Source organism: Sander lucioperca, chromosome 4 (assembly GCF_008315115.2).
Source record: "Sander lucioperca isolate FBNREF2018 chromosome 4, SLUC_FBN_1.2, whole genome shotgun sequence".
NCBI classification, from domain to species: domain Eukaryota; kingdom Metazoa; phylum Chordata; class Actinopteri; order Perciformes; family Percidae; genus Sander; species Sander lucioperca.
In genome coordinates, this window is record NC_050176.1 from 27,353,414 (window position 1) to 27,368,065 (window position 14,652).

Here is a 14,652-nt window from a genome sequence, read left to right on the forward strand (position 1 = left end):
CTCAACAAACTTAGACTATTTTCTAGCTTCACATTACTACTGATAGCATGAACTGCCTGCTTTGTGCCCTGCTTTTGCTTTCATTTCTAGTCTAATTAGTGCTGTTTTAAGGATTAAGTGGGTCACCGGGTGGTAGTTAAAAGCAGCAGCAGATGATGATGTGTTGTTCCCTTTTAAAAAAGTGTAACTCATTTGGGGTCGCAGATGCCCTTTTTAATAGGGCTGCTCGGTTATGGAACAAAAATCATAATCACAATCATTATGGTCATCATTATTTAACACGATTACTTATTGACTTTTGGAAAGACGTTGCATTTGTTGTTTGTATAAAAACAGTGAAAACACCTTGAACCGTGACATTTCCCTAAATACTTTTCCCGTTGAACTTTTTGATTTCCCCTTCAGAACACAAGACAAAATAACGAGTTTTCTTGCAAAGTTGAATCTGCAAAAAATATTGTTTTTCTCCATTGCGTTGTTATTGTGATCGTTGGAGTTGAAATTTGATTACTTTCACAGCATACCCTTTAATCGAAAAGAGCTGTATACCTGTAATAAACCCCGTAAGGATGTTATTTAGATATCTGAGTGAGACTTAAGTCCCAAGGAATACTACATAGATACTAACGTTGACAGAGATATCTATCATAAGCATGATGAACATACTGTAAGATCACGTGTGTGTGTGTGTGTGTGTGTGTGTGTGTGTGTGTGTGTGTGTGTGTGTGTGTGTGTGTGTGTGTGTGTGTGTGTGTGTGTGTGTGTGTGTGTGTGTGTGAGTGTGTGAGAGAGAGAGTTCGGCATATTTCTTCATATTTATGGTTGTTGCCGTTCATTGGTTTGCTATGCGCGAGGACTTTTAGGGCCGAGTGCAGCAGCAGTTATCAGCAGTCAGATTGAAGTCTGACATGTTTATTTGTTAAAAGGCTAATCGGCTCTGAAACTGTTGAGAGACTGGAACATCATAAGACATGTTTGTCTTCTGACCAGCTGAAGAATTTGCTTTCAAAAGTGCTGTGTGTAAAAAAAAAGCGTTGCAGGTACAGTGAGTTTTGACATTGCTTGTATTAATTTTGGGCTATCTTTATGCAGTTCGGGCATTTATGTGAAATAACAGATATTCAGATGTTGTTAGTACTGCAAGTAGCAATGATTCTCTCAATAAATCCATCCACGTCATAAAGTAGTGAAAAACAATCCAGAACCCCAAAAAATTAGAGTTCACTATCACATAAGACAAAGAAAAGCAACACATCTTTATAATTGAGAAGCTGTAACCAGGGAATGTTTGGCATTTTTGCTTGAAAAATGACTTAAAGCGTTATTAAAAATAGACCAATCAATTAATTGACTAATAGTTTTAGCTTTTTGTCGATTGAAAAAATGCACAAATTTAATTTTTTTTAACTCTTAATTTGAAAAGCCTTCAAACTCCAAAATAAGACAAAATTGTAAGAAAAAAAGGAATATATGTTTTATTTGTAGACAAAAATGTGTGCTGGCATTGAAATTAAATCACATTATGTCATGAGCCAAAACTTTTTTTTATTAAACAGTGTTAATAGTGATCCTTGTGTTTTTAAGAAGGTCAGGTAACAAAGGTGGACGTGTTCCAGTTTATTTCAGCGTTTCGAAAGGATGCAGCTTGTCGACACCACCAGCCTCATCACTTTACCCTGTGCTGTACTGATAATAAAGTAGGGCCTATATGCCATACAAAGGTTAACATTATTAGGTGGTAGCAATTATAGCCCCAACTGCCAATTCCTTTTGGCACATATTCTGGGTAGGAGAGTGCAGCTAATTTGATTGCTGAAAGGTTGTGGCCGTGCTGGAGAGAGACAGAGTGCGAGGAAGAGAGAGGTGTGAGTCTGAGTGGCAGATTGCTTTTTTACTTCCAACACTTCTCAGAGGGAGAGCGTATCTGAACACAGTAACGATGCCACCAGGTTAAGCTGACGTTGGTTGGTTTTATATGGTCTAAAGTTTTGGAAACAGTGGTTATCTGGTGATGTATTCCATCCACTGGCAGAAGATGTTTGAGGGTCCCTATAGTGTCCAGCAATCCAAGGCGACATCTACACTACTACAGTAGGTTTTGGTTTAAAAAAACGAATATCTTTTGCTTTGTTTACGCCTCGCGTCCACACTACTCTGGCGTTTCCGAGCCCCTAAAACAGAGACATTTGGAAACACTGCTGCCCCTGTTTTGGTTTGAAAACTGTTTGCTTTGTAGTCTGGACAATCACAAACGGAGACCTTTTGGAAACAGTGCTTTTATGGACTAATAAAGGGGTTCGCAACCTTTGTAATATGAAATGCCATTTCAACGAGTACTAGCCAATAAGAGGTAGAGTGGGCTAGGGCGGGTCTTTGCGGAATGCAGACGGGGAAAAAGTCAATCAAACTACCGTAAATAACAGGCTGTGCTCCAACCAATGGACACAACTTATTGCTAGTGTGCCAGTGGTTGAGCCTAAGGTTGCTGACCTCTGGACTTGCATGTTGTAGCATATATGCTAATAACTAGCTAGTTTGAACTTGGAATCTCAGCAAGGCTAAATAGCTAACCTGGCCTCACTAGCTCGGAATGTTTCATGTTTTTTTGTCTATAAGCAAGCTTACTCTTTTATTCTTCCTCCATACCGGTGACCGCCGTGGCAAGAGGCATTATGTTTTTTCGGGTTGTTCGTCCGTACATCCCGATAACTCAGGAAAAGCCTGGAGGGAATTTCTTAAAATTTGGCACAAACTCAAGCATTTGATTAGCTTTTGGTGACATATTTGGGCCATAACTCAAGTGCAAGGCGCTAGTTAATTTGTATTAACCTTTATTAACCTTTATTTCACCAGGAAGTCTCTTGAGATACATTAGAGAGACCTGGCCAAAACGGCAGCGTAAAGTAGATTATACAGCACTGTTTCATAACATTTAGCTCATCCCCCACCCTGGACTGTTACTTTAACTGAGGTTAAGCTGAAGATTGACTCTGAGATTTTGTTTGCCTCCAAAGAAGCTGCCTCAGAAAAAAACTTCTCTACAAAATAAATCTGCCAATAAAGGCAGAAACATGCTAGACTCAAAACTAAAATTGCCATCTTTTAACACGCCAAAAATGGCCATTGTTGTAACGAAATGATGAGTTGCCTCACCTTCAGTCACCACAGTGTATACAGGTCGACATGAAAGCTGTGTTGATCCCTTGAGCTGTCTGTCTGTCTGTCTGTCTGTCTGTGTGACTGTATCCAGCCACCATTCAGCCCCTCGATTCCCCACTGTACTCAAAGTCAAATCCTCATCTTATCAAGTCAACAGAATCCCTCCGTCCCTCCGCGACGCCTCCCTCTCTGAGCGAACGGCTTTTATTTCAGTAATGGACAGATGGACGCCCCGAGAGATCTGCGTGCCGCTTTTTCATCTTGCTAATTCTTTTCATGGGCTTTTTTCAAAAGGAAAACAAAACATGGCACATTTATCTGGGAGGTGGTGGGCAGTCTGACTGGGTGCCAACACTGTAAATCTCAGCGTACCCTCTTCATTAAGCATGCACACACCCCCCCCCCCCCCCCACATGCTTGCCAGTAATGTGTGTAAAAGTGTGTGTGTGTGTGTGTGGAGCTATCTCGGGGGCCGATCCATGCCAACCAAGAGCCCCGTGGGAGAGAGAGACTGCTCTCTTTGGGATGGGGGTGGACGCAATCTGTGGAAAAGCAAAATACACCACTGGCACTGAGTGGATGTCGACAGAAGGTGTGTGTGTGTGTGTGTGTGTGTGTGTGTGTGTGTGTGTGTGTGTGTGCTCTTTTCCAGACTCGTGTACGAACACACCTTTATCTAAACTGTCAGAAAGATTCAAACTGCCGGCGTTCTGGTTACACACCTGGCATTTGGTACGTGGCTGTTGAGAAACTGGTCAACTGTTTCAGAAAATAACGCTTTTTTATTCAACCTGTTAAAGAAGCGGAGCGACAGCTTTAAAATAACAAACTAGTTTAAAATCTCAGGAGAGGAGGAAGGCGGCTGACTTCTTAAAAAAGGCCCTTTCTGTGGTTGTTTTCCTCCCCAGAGACTTTTCTGGTGTATCTGATGGGGATGGGAAGCTTTTCATTATTGTTAAGTGTTGGAGAATCTTTAAGGGAAATGTATGAGAGTCTTAAAACCAAATAAAAGGCCGAAAAGTTTGTTGTTAAAGTCTCAAGTCTCTTTCTCTCTCTCTCTCTCTCTCTCTCTCTCTCTCTCTCTCTCTCTCTCTCTCTCTCTCTCTCTCTCTCTCTTTCCTTCAGTCTCACCAGGCAGCACTCAAAAGTCCTTGACTAAACTTTGTACTCAGCGTCCCCGCTCAAACCAAAATTTATGTAAGCATTCCATTGTGTGGGTGTGTGTGTGTGTATGTGAGTTCCTTTTGTTATGTGTGTTATATTTGTCATTGTATATACACAAACTGCACACCGTGCATGAGCCCGCATGGTGTTAGTGTCCAAAAAACTGTACCAAGGAGGTCAGGTAGCACACACACACACACACACACACACACACACACACACACACACACACACACACTTAGAGCAGCAGGAATGTTTACTTGGTCCCGCCTTTTGTGAACTCCTTATTCTTCCATAATGGCTGCTTTTGTGTGGAAGGTCATATTTAAGCAATTTGCTTCTCAGAGTATTTGATCGTGTGTGTGTGTGTGTGTGTGTGTGTGTGTGTGTGTGTGTGTACTTTTGGAAAGTGAGGAGACTTTGTTCAGAGCTGTGTGAGACTCGTGGTTAGCCATGCAGTTGTGACGATTAGGCTCAGGGAATGCCTTATTATTCTAATGAGGAAAGGCTCAAATCTCCTCGAGAGTTCACTATTAATGGAATTAAAATAAAAGTGTGTGTCATTTCAGACCGCCATTAACAACGCATTAATACTAAGTAGCACCTCGATATTCCTGAACAAGAGGAACCCGGCTAATGAGATAATAATGGAGCCGAGCAGTCGGTTAAGCAGCGCTAAGCTGTCACGGTTCAGAGTTAAAGGGACAGTCTGTGGGCAAATGCAACCGTCTGCTCCCAATCATTTTCAGACGTAATCTGCAACTTTGTCATCTAAATAAATGCCTGTCATGTTGTTCGCCGACTGATATGAAATCAGGTCTGTATCAAACAGAAGTTTACAGACTATAGCTGCAACCATTAGTCGCTTAATTGATTAGTCGATAAACAGAGAAATGATAAGCGCTATTTTGATCATCTTTGGGTTTGGGAGTGTTGCTTTAGACAAAATAAGACGTTTTGAAGATGTCACCCTTGGTTGTTTTGTGGTATTGTGATAGGCATTTCTTCTGATATTTTATAGACAATAAATAAGGAAATGATTGACACATTTAACAATAATGAAAATAATTTGCCAGTTGCAGCCCTATCACAGACACAACAATGTAGTTTGTTTGGAACAATATTAAAAAGTAGCCGCAGAAATGTCAGGGGTCACATTAACTTTTAAGTTTAATCTACAGGTATTATATGTAACTTTTCTGAAATGGCTATGTTACATAGTTTGTTGAGTTATGTACATTCTCGCAAATGTTTCCAACCATTTAAAAACCCAGCGAAATCTGTCTTTTGGTTGCCTGTCAATTGCGTCATATCCCCTTTTCCGCGTTGTGGTTGTCTGCCGGAAGCCAGTTCATAAATTGACTTTTTATCCATTTTTAAGCCACATTTTTACGATACACATTTGTAGATCTTGGTCTTTTTTAACTATACATTTTAACCGGATGAAGGATTTTAGTCATCGGACGTCTAGAGTCAGTTATCAGAGAAGGTGTGTGTGTGTGTGTGTGTGTGTGTGTGTGGTGCGCCCACGGGTGCACCCTGGGAAGCGTAGTTCCTCAAAGAGGGAGACGGATGGGCGACTTAGAACAATAGAGTGAAACGGCGAGGCAGAGAGGAGGGAGGGTTTAGGAACGTATGTTGCTTTTATACAACAAGCCCTGCGAGGACACATTGACGGATGAGCTTTGCACAACAAATGACACGGAAACAATGGGCAATTATTTGCAATTCAAAAGCCTGAATGAGACTTCATTAGGTTTCGGCCCTGGACATGAGATGGAGCACGCACGGAGGCGCAGGTAAACACTCTGCTGCTGCCTCTCAGATAGGAACACGGCTGTGGTTTATATTCACAACAATTAAAGCAACATCTTTATTTTCGGCGGATCTACTTTCTGATATTGATTTGTAGACGGATTTAAAGAAAAAAAAAAAAGCTTTCTAGAAGTGACTTATTTCTCTTAACTCAAAATACAGATTTGTACTGGAAGGCTAGATGTTTTTCAACAAATCTCTTTTTTTAAGTTAACAAAAAGAGCCAAATTCAGACACATGAGCATCCATAAAAAAGCTTTACCAAAATGAAAATAATAAAACAGGCAACGTGTGTTATTTGAATGAGGAACTATCTGATCAATAAGTATGTAAGTAAAGTTTATTTAAATGGCACTTTTCACAGATAAAATCACAAAGTGCTTTACAATAAATTGGAATACGATAAATAGAAGACATAAGCATACAAAGGAAAACATAGGTACATAAAATCAGCCAGCCATAAAAGCCCTTGTCTCACTAAAAGCCTGCTTGAATAGCAAAGTCTTCAACTGCTTTTTAAAAGAATCAACAGAGCTTGAACAACGTAAAGAGAGTGCATGAGTAAACACGATTATTAATCAGACCAAACATTCGGTGCCTGCTTTCACAACTTGATCATTTTAAAAACTGTGTTCTATAAGTAGGGATGCACCGGATCCAGGATTCGGCTTCGGATTTGGCCGAATATTGGGCTTTTTGACAGGGTTCGGTTTCTGCCGAACCTTAGAATTTTTTTCCACCGAACCCTACGCTTGCACTACGCGCACTACACCGGTCGCCGTAATGACGGCACTGTTGATTACAGGAAGGTGTTTACGTAGGTGGAGCGTTCAATGCAGTAGGCTGTGAGAAAGTGAAAATGGAACTCGTGAGCAGAATAAGTGTTTGTTTGGCAGTACTTTCAGTCAAAAGAAGACCATTCAAGTCCAGCTACATGTTCTATTTGCAATGGCAATTTGTCTCGTGGTGGTAAGGAACCTAAACAATACACAACATCGCCGCTGTTAAAACATTTGCGTATGAAACATCTGAAAGAATACGAGTTGTGCATGAAGGAATCTACAGACAGCAGCCAAAATTAAAAAAATTTAGTAGGATTCGGTTTTCGGATTCGGCAGAATCTTAGCCAGTGGATTCGGTATTCGGCCGAACCCCAAAAATCTGGATTCGGTGCAGTGCTAAGGACACATACAGAGAAAATATAGTAATAAACAATTGTGGGAAAATTGTAAAAGTAATTTAGAAATCCTCTTAAAAACGTCCTTGATTTGCACCAAAAACCAGTCCCTTGTTCTGTGGTTCATGATGGGGATGCACCAGTTCATATCAGGAGCAACTCTGAACACAATAAGTTTTTGCTGCAAATGAACAGATCCGAAACCAGATCCACTTAATAAGTTCAGTCTTGGACGCCGATACCGATCCAACAGATCAGACTGGAGCATATACCTAGTTAACCCTCATGTTGTCCTTGGGTCAAATCTGACCCGTTTTCAAAGTTCTTTTTATATTAGAAAATATGGGATGTTGAAATAAGCGCCCAAAATGTTGAAAAAAAACCCCCACAAAAATGTGAGAAAAATACTTTGAAAAAAGCAACCAAAACATTGAGATAGGGACAACAAAAGTGTTTGTTTTTTCATGGTTGACAGGAAGACAACACAATGGTTCATAACTTTAATCAAGATTTCATTTAAATTGCTTGAGTTTTTGACCTTTTTAAAAATGACTTACTAAAAAAAACCGAACAAACAGGCCTGAGAACTCCTCAGAGGAAGTAAATCTCGTATGTAAAAAATAATACAGCAAACCTTTTGCACTAGAGAACCCTCATACACCTGTTTAGACATCCCATAGTCTGCTGGATGTCCTTTTTAATTAGCAACTCAGTCAGCAAACGTTACCGTTAGAAGAATGTCTCCGGAGGGCTATTTCACAAAACCTAGATAGCGGATTAAGCCGGGATTTCCCAGTAATCCTGGCTCAATTTAGCCTCGACTTGGCTTCACAAAAGCAGAGGCACCTATCCTGGATTTATAAATTCTGCTTTTGTGATTTGCCATGTCAACAAAACCAGCGAGGGGAATAATTAACAAAAGTGTTTATAGGAGATAATATTCCACAATGACATGTTCAGCCTTTTAAAGTGGTGTCCTTTTACATTTCTTTTTAGAAAAGGAGAAAAAAACCTGAGACTTACTATTTTAAAAGTGTGTTTGGTCGAGACGAGGGGCCTAGGGGGCGAGCCGTTAGCATACTAGCGCTAGCATGCAAGCTCGTTCTCAATGGCGAAACACTGCTACAACACACACAAATTCACCCTAATCTACAAAATAAATTGTATAGAACTACTTACATGTCCCTGTTCTGCAGGTATTCCACACAAAGTTGAAAGTGCGCCCTTGTTTAGAAGTCTCCCAGCTAATCCTGCCTTGTACAGGCCGAAGTTGCAGAAACAGCTAGCTAGCTCATGTAATCCTTACCTAGCTACTGCGCATGTGCGACTGACAACAAAGATCTTACAGAAGTGAGAGGTCTCACTCTGTAGCTAAAACAGAGACCTGACACAGGGTGAAAAGAGGAGCTGCAGCAATGTGCAGTACAACATAAATATGGTGTTTTTTGAAAATTAAACCATGTAAACCTATTCTGATACAATCTCAAATTACAATTATGAACCTGAAAATGAGCATAATATGGCCACTTTACATATTACGACGCATATTACAGTGGGCGTCACTATACGGAAAGCTGAGTTTGTTCTGAACATTTTGATATGAAACACACAGGGATCAGTTACATGCAAATACCTTTTTAAAAAGGTAAATTTAAGAAGATATGTGACATCACCCTTAGACCTCACAGGGTTACACTATGGCTGCTGGCTTATGGAAAAAAAACATAACCACAGTTATTTTGGTCAGTGTTGAAATCACAATTATTTAACACGATTATATCTTTTGGAAATATGTTGCATTTATTGAACTTGAAAAAACCAGTGAAACAAATCAACAGTGATGACACCTTGAACTGTGAAATTTCTTTTACTTGTCCTATTGAACTTTTTCTAAACTCCCCTTCACAGCACAAAATAAGAGTTAACTTGCAAAGTGTAATGTGCAAAAATAATAATTTTTCTCGATGCCATTGTTTTGGTGATCGTTAGGAGCCGAAACCGCGATTTAAAATTTGATTAATTGCACAGCCCTATCTCAAACTGCTCTTGGAACAGGAGGACATGAACCTTCGGTATATTCCCCCCTTTATCTGCCTCAGTTAGCTTTTAACACTGCAAACGTGTTGTTATGGCGTGATTTGGTTGAACGCAGGGAGCAAAGGCTGGAAAGCAAAGAGACCTGAAGAGAAAGCTTCAACCGTCCCACTGCTCAACAGCCATAACAAATGATTCACACATACACACACACACACACACACACACACACACACACACACACACACACACACACACACACACACACACACACACACACACACACACACACACAGACACACAAACCCTTTTAAAGCACTTCAGCATTTCAGCTAAATGCTAAACAGTGGCCGGAGAAAGAACTTTACACACAGAGTTTTGTTGATTTAACTCATATTTGACATTAACTGTGGCGCGAGAACAAAATGTATTATTTTATAAATCTTTGTATTTGACAGGAAAGGCTATTTTGGGTATCCCAGATCCATAGGCGTAATGGACGCACGATATTAGGAAAATATCTAATTGGGATTATTTTGAGTGAGATTGCGATATGATTCACGATATTGGAGGGAATGATCATTTTTGTATCATTATTCTCATTTTCATGGGGGTTGACAATTTCAGCTTCATTTCATTGTCTGTTCATTTTATTTTTTTGCCTCTTCCTCCGTCTGCGTAGATCACTACCTTCACTCTTTTCTCTCTGTGGTTAATTATCTTTCCAAATACACTTAACCAGGACGTCATGAGCGAACCCTCGTCTCCGCCGTGTCGGAATGAGCTCGCTTTCAGAGCCTTCGCCGCCACATTCAACAGCCACAGGAGGGGGGGGGGGGGGGCTCAGCGATGTCAGCGTTGTTAAAAAAACGAAACCCACACAGCAGTCTTTGTCTGAAGAGCAGAAGAGAGGATCGTCTCCTTTTGATGCTTTTCTGAAGCTGCAGGGCGAGTTGGGAGTCTGACTCACTCACACCGCCCGGGGACATTGACCTTGTTGTCATTCTTCCACACCGAACAACAGTCAGGGCAGAAGCTCCTCGTATACAGACCAACATCTGTTTGGACCAAGACCTTTGGTGTTGTCAGGGAAATTGATGCAGCTTTCTCCAAGTTTGAGCAATATTTCCCTGCTGGCAACACCGTTTTAGATTAGAAAATCAGCTGATGGCCGAGGAAGTCCGGCGTATATGTTCATGGTTGTGACAGGATTGTGTCTAATGATTTGGGTGTCCCACAAGCCAGTGGTTCCCAAACTTTTTCACATCAAGGACCCCTTAACTGACACAAATTAGACCCCCATTCTTTTTTTAGATTCTTTTTTGGGCATTTCCGCCTTTAATCACAGCTCAGACATGAAAGGAGAGAGGAAAATACGCAGGAAACCGCTGCAACAATTAGAATAAAATTAGACCCCCATTTGATTAGCTTTTGTCCCAGGGTCCCCCATTTGATAGAATTTTTGCTTCTAGATGTTTTACTACACAAAGTGTATGAAGACCATGATGAAAATACATTCTGTCATTGTGTTACTTAAGGATGGAATTATATTGAAAATAAATGATTCCCCTTTTTGCTTGGGTCCCCCTAGAATCCCCTTCAGGGACCCCTGGGGGTCCTTGGACCACACTTTGGGAACCACTGCCGTAACCTTTCGTCTTGTGTCACCATCAGGCCCAAATTCCCCTTTATAACACGGACGTCAATTGCAAACGATTTCTGAAACCTAACAGCCAAGATTTTGCCCAGAAAATTCTCTGGGCGGGCAAAGCAGAGAAAGGGGAGGTAACCTTTCCCCTTATGACGTCATAAAGGGAAGATTCCAGATCGGCCCATCTGAGCTTTCATTTTCTCAAAGGCAGAGCAGGATACCCAGGGCTCGGTTTACACCTATCACCATTTCTAGCCACTGGGGGACCATAGGCAGGCTGGGGGAACTCACATTAATGTAAAAAACCTCATAAAGTGACATTTTCATGCCGCAGGACCTTTAAATTATTTCTTGGCCGACCTATATCTGTAATAAGCTAAAACTTGTTGATGCATCAATCAGGTTGTTCAAAGAAAATGTAAATTAAATGAACGAAAGGCAATGTAATTAACTTTTTTTTTTTTTTTTTTTTTTTTACTTGATTTGAATGAATCCACAACCGTTAAGAGAAACCTAACTTTTAAGCCCTGATGGACTCACTGGTAAAGATCTGAGGAAAGCATTAGTTTTTTGTTGTATTGTAGCCTCAACAAGCAGCTAGTGGGGGCTTTAGAATTTTTTTCTTTTATGGTAATAAACCAGAAAAAGCATGAAACAATAATAAAATATTAAGAAATAAAGAGTCACATGAAAGCTGATAGTTTGGTGACTGGGGTCAGACATTAATGGCAGCTTCAGGGCAAAAAGCCTTTTTAAAATTCATAAAACAACAAAGCAATTAAAAATAAATGGGCATAAATGCCCTTGACACTTAAAAGGCTGTTTTGTTTTTCACCTTGCTCATATTTTATTAGTTGTGTCGACACACTTGAATGCAGCGGTTGTCCCCTATGAGCCGCTGTAGGTGTATTCCTGGCAGCCAATGAGCGGTCGATTCTTTCTTGTGCCATTTGGGTAAAAATAATAGAACAGTTTTTAATCAGAAAACCAACATGTTTCACGGCCTGGAGGATGAAACGGCACCACGCAGCCAGAAGTAGATGAACAAACCAGAATAATGTAGATGATAAAACAAGCAACATCTGAAAATACTCAAAGATGGAGGGAGGGGGTGTGAGATTTTTGACTTTTGTACAAGAGGAGGAAGTGAAGGCCTGCCAGCAGTTTCCAGCTGAAGGACAGAAGTTAACTGGAGAATGCAATTTCTGAAGAAATTGCGTTGTGAATGCTGTATGTTGAAAGGCTGACGCTACACTGGATTGCTGGCTTTAATTGTGTAGGAAGAAGGTGAAGTAGTGACAATAGTTGAAAAAGTGGGAATGGGTTTAATTAGTATATGAATGTCATTGAAAAGTTGACTAACGCCAAGAATGTTTGAAAGTTATAATGATATAATATTTGTAGTTATGTGGCTTTAATTTGGATGCACACACACACACACACACACACACACACACACACACACACACACACACACACACACACAGGACAGATGTTAAATATGTGTGCACCAGATGGAGGAAAACAGTTCAATTCACTATTTAAAGGTTAAGGCTGGTGTAATTCTATACTGTTATTTAGGGCCAATTTCCAATTCTAATTTGCTCTTAAAGGACCAACACCAACAATGTGTTAAATATGCCCTAAATATTTCACACAGCCCCAAGCCCAATGGTTCCTATATTAAATCTTTAAAAACAGATCACATATATAAACTTTTCTTTTTTTGAGGTTAGCCTCAGTGATAGGGTTGGGTACCAAAACGAATGGCTTGTTCATGAAGGAACATGTCACCCAGTGCAACAGTGTGGCAATAACAATAACAATAATGTAACACAATACTTGTTAGTAGATACATTCCCTGTTGGTTTTGGTCTTTTTGTGGGATTTGTTGACGATTAGAAAAATATCGCCAGACTTATCCTTTAAAAGTAGAATTGCCCTTTTGTGAAAAGTAGTAAAATGCTTCTAAAATAAGATGAATTATCAAGAAATTAAGTTAAATGAAGCTGACAAAGACAGCTTTAGTTAAAAATGACATTAGATTCAGAAGTAAGCGACATCCTGTTGTCTTCAGTGAAGCCACGATGCAGATTTTCTCTCCCAGACTTCTTCAGCTCCGCCTTCAGCCCACCTTGACTCCCACCTTACCAGCCATTTCTGTTTCTTTGTCTACAAAACCTGCATTCAAGTCTGTCATTCACCCAGTTTATTTTCTCCTGCAGACTGCCTGCTGCTCTCTTACTGTAGTTGCTCAAATGTGTAGGTGTGCACAGTCACATACGTTTTTGTAACTTTTGTTTTTTTATTAGAGTTAGTGCTTCATTTGTTGCATTCCATTTGTTTATTGAGTTCGTACATGGATTTTTCTTTGTCTGCAAACACAATCCTCAAAAGTGGCTGATAAATGAAAGGGTTCTGGTGAATTCGCGGAGAATGTTTTGCTGAAGAGAAGCCTGAGTTTCCTCCAAAACTATCTTTTGTGTTCTCAAGAGTTTTCACCTTGAGGTAACGGAAAGACTGCAGCACACATAATGGCCCCCTTCCTCACTTTGAGTGCTCCATTTGTTCATAAGATTAGACCTGTAACATTGTCTCTGCTGGCTTAATAGTGATCAGTGTGTTCATGTTTAGTCCAACTACAAATATTCACATTTACAATGATATAAAACCGAGAAAAACAGCAAATCCTCACATTTGAGAGGCTTGTTTCTGTCAATTGACTAATCGGAGAATCAACTGTGTTTCCCAAGAAGCCCAAAATGCCGTCCTCAAATGTTTTTTGTTTTGTCGACAACTCGAATGTATTCAGTTGACTGTCCCAGAGGAGTGAAGACATTAGAAAACATTCACATTTGAGAAGCTGGAATCAGAGAATTTTTCATAAAAAAATGACTCGAAGCGATTAATCAGTTATCAAAGTTGTTAGCGATTAATTTATTGGTTGACAACTAATCGGTTAAAGGTCCCATGGCATGAAAATTTCACTTTTTAACATTAATATGCGTTCCCCCAGCCTGCCTATGGTCCCCCAGTGGCTAGAAATGGTGATAGGTGTAAACCGAGCCCTGGGTATCCTGCTCTGCCTTTGAGAAAATGAAAGCTCAGATGGGCCGATCTGGAATCTTCCCTTTATGACGTCATAAGGGGAAAGGTTACCTCCCCTTTCTCTGCTTTGCCCGCCCAGAGAATTTGGCCCACCAATGAGAGAGAGACATCATGGCTTTCAAACGAGCAAAGTGGCAGTTGGTCAAGACCACACCCCCACCCTCCACCTTGCCCCCCCTCTCTCATCTTCAATAGCATTTAAAGCTACAGACACAGAAATGGCACATCCTAAGGAAAGCTCATTGTAGGACTGGCTCTAGTGGCTGTAATTTTGCACCAAGGCTGAATTTTGGGAAAGAGACTTCAGATACAGTATTAGGGGACCACTAAGGTCTATATAAAAGACTCAGATACAGTATTAGGGGACACTAGTCTATAAAAGAGACTTCAGATACAGTATTAGGGGACCACTAAGGTCTATATAAAGAGACTTCAGATACAGTATTAGGGGACCACTAAGGTCTATATAAAAGAGACTTCAGATACAGTATTAGGGGACCACTAAGGTCTATATAAAAGCAGACGTATAGGGGACCTAGGTCAG